The following is a 2,901-nucleotide window of genomic DNA, read 5'->3' as shown; positions in this document are numbered from 1 at the left end:
TATTTGTTTATTAAGTCTCGGAACACATTTTTGTTCTCGTGGACCCATCATGGGTCTTGGAACGCATTTGTGGTCCTTGGGTCCCATTTTGCATCCCGAAACTTGTGTTTTGGTGCTTGATCCCTATTTTGGGTGCCCACCTTGCACCAAGTGCGCACCCGGGGCAAACCGAGCGCCTTGGTGCACCGGGGCAAGATCGAGCGTGCACCCGAGGCGCCCCGAACATGCACCAAGGTGCACTCGGCCCACATGTGAGCGCAGGTCGTTGCGCCCGAGGTGGTGTGTGGGCACCGCGTTGCAGACGGGACACTGCACGCACACGACGCCCCCTCCAGGTGCACGCACGTAGGCCGGGCCGGGTGCACACCCGACGCCCTAGCAAGGTGCGCGCACCCGGGCAGGGCTCACACTTGGCGAACGGGGCGCACTTCGCGAGGGAGGGTGTGCACCTCGACGGGGGTGGGTGGCCGGGGTGGATTCGCACGTGGGTCGCGGTTTGCTAAGTACACACTGCGACAAGCTCATAACGGGTGCGATCATACCAGCGTTAGTGCACCGGATCCCATCAGAACTCCGCAGTTAAGCGCGCTTGGGCCGGAGTAGTACTGGGATGGGTGACCTCCCGGGAAGTCCCGGTGTTGCACCCTTTTTTAGTTTTTCGCCGGGCGTCGCAATGCTATTTGAATAAACCTTTTGCCCGTTTGCGTTCTCGTCGGGGCCGGGCCGGGCCGGGGTGCGCTGCCCGCACTACCGCGCGCGCGGGGGCGACACCGAGCGCGCACCCGAGGCGCCCCGAGCACACAGGCCACGGTGCAACCCGGGCGTTGTGCGCGCACCCCGGTGCGCCCGAGGTGCTGCGCGCGCACCCAGGTGAAATCGGTGTGCACCTCGGCCAGTGCGCGCTCGGTCGAGTCGCGCACGTTGGCCAAGGTGCACGGTGATGTTTCTTACTCTAAGGTTCCGCACCAGACGCCCGGGACAGGTGAGCGAAGCTGGGCGGGGCCGGGTGCGCGGCCGGGGCAGGTGCACGCAGCTGGAGAGAGCTTTGGAGCACACTTCGGAGCGCACCAATGATGCGCTCCATTCAAAAGTTTCCTGAAAAGGCAAAAAAAGTTGAGATTATAGAATTTCCCACTTGAGAGATTGTAAAAAAAAAAAATTTAAAATGAAGGAAACGCGGGTGCCAAGGTGTGCGCAGCCCAGCCAAGGTGTGCGCACCAAGGCGCCCACCCTGGCGAAGGTGCACGCAAGGTGCGCACCCGAGGCAAACCGGACAATTAACCCAACTTTCGACTTCGCGCGCACCTTGGAGCGCACTTCGGAGCGCTCCTTGGTGCGCACCAATCTTGGGCACCTCGGAGTGCACCATGGCGCCCACCAAGGTGCGCACCCGGGGCAAACCGAGCTCCGACTTCGTGCGCACCTTGGAGCGCACGAAAGGTGCGCACCATGGCGCCCACCAAGGTGCGCAGCCCAGCCAAGGCGTGCGCATCAAGGTGCGCACCCTGGCGAAGGTGCGCACCCGGGGCAAACCGAGCTCCGACTTCGTGCGCACCTTGGAGCGCACAAAAGGTGCGCAACCCAGCCAAGGTGTGCGCACCCCGGTCAAACCGAGCTCCGAATCGTGCGCACCAGAGGTGCACGCCATCGTGCGCACCTTGGAGCACACTTCGGAGCCCTCCTTGGTGCGCGCCGATGTTGCGCACCTCGGAGCGCACCCGGGGAAAACAATGCAATTAACCCGACTTTCGACTTCGTGGGCACCTCGGAGCGCTCTCGGGTTCGCACCTCGGAGCACACCGAGGTGCGCACCTTTGATGCGCTGCCTTCACCAATTTCCAGAAAAGGCAAGAAAACATTGAGAAGGTGTGCGCACCGAGGTGCCCACCCTGGCGAAGGTGCACGCGAGGTGCGCACCCGGGGCAAACCGGGCTCCGACTTCGTGCACGCCGCACCTTGGAGCACACTTCGGAGCGCTCCTTGGTGCGCACCAGGGCGCGCAACCCAGCCGAGGTGCCCACCCCGGCGAAGGTGCACGCGAGGTGCGCACCCGGGGCAAACCGGGCTCCGACTTCGTGCACGCCATGGTGCCCACCGCGGCGAAGGTGCACGCGAGGTGCGCACCCGGGGCAAACCGGGCTCCGACTTCGTGCACGCCGCACCTTGGAGCACACTTCGGAGCGCTCCTTGGTGCGCACCATGGTGCCCACCAGGGCGCGCAACCCCGCCGAAGGTGCACGCGAGGTGCGCACCCGGGGCAAACCGGGCTCCGACTTCGTGCACGCCGCACCTTGGAGCACACTTCGGAGCGCTCCTTGGTGCGCACCATGGTGCCCACCAGGGCGCGCAACCCCGCCGAAGGTGCACGCGAGGTGCGCACCCGGGGCAAACCGGGCTCCGACTTCGTGCACGCCATGGTGCGCACCGCGGCGAAGGTGCGCACCCGGGGCAAACCGGGCTCCGACTTCGTGCACGCCGCACCTTGGAGCACACTTCGGAGCGCTCCTTGGTGCGCACCAGGGCGCGCAACCCAGCCGAGGTGCCCACCCCGGCGAAGGTGCACGCGAGGTGCGTACCCGGGGCAAACCGGGCTCCGACTTCGTGCACGCCGCACCTTGGAGCACACTTCGGAGCGCTCCTTGGTGCGCACCATGGTGCCCACCAGGCCGCGCAACCCAGCCAAGGTGTGCGCACCAAGGTGCACGCGAGGTGCGCACCCGGGGCAAACCGGGGTCCGACTTCGTGCACGCCGCACCTTGGAGCACACATCGGGGCGCTCCCGGGTTCGCACCGGCGTTGCGCACCGTGGTGGGCACCTCGGAGCACACCAAGGTGGGCAGCGAGGTGCGCACCTTTGATGCGATGCCTTCACTAATTTCCATAAAAGGCAAAAAAAAAACG

At 65.1% G+C, this 2,901-nt stretch overlaps 1 non-coding gene across 1 annotated transcript; it reads left to right on the top strand.

The window, feature by feature from the left end:
- The first annotated feature begins 528 nt into the window (after window positions 1-528).
- On the top strand, window positions 529-647 carry LOC131866923 (5S ribosomal RNA). Its single transcript, XR_009365522.1, has one exon. It is a non-coding gene; the product is annotated as a 5S ribosomal RNA (ribosomal RNA).
- Window positions 648-2,901: the final 2,254 nt, after the last annotated feature.

The sequence above is a fragment of the Cryptomeria japonica genome, unplaced genomic scaffold (assembly GCF_030272615.1).
Source record: "Cryptomeria japonica unplaced genomic scaffold, Sugi_1.0 HiC_scaffold_157, whole genome shotgun sequence".
NCBI lineage: Eukaryota > Viridiplantae > Streptophyta > Pinopsida > Cupressales > Cupressaceae > Cryptomeria > Cryptomeria japonica.
The sequence above is the reverse complement of the archived record's forward strand: the minus strand, read 5'-3'. Positions and strand labels throughout refer to the sequence as shown.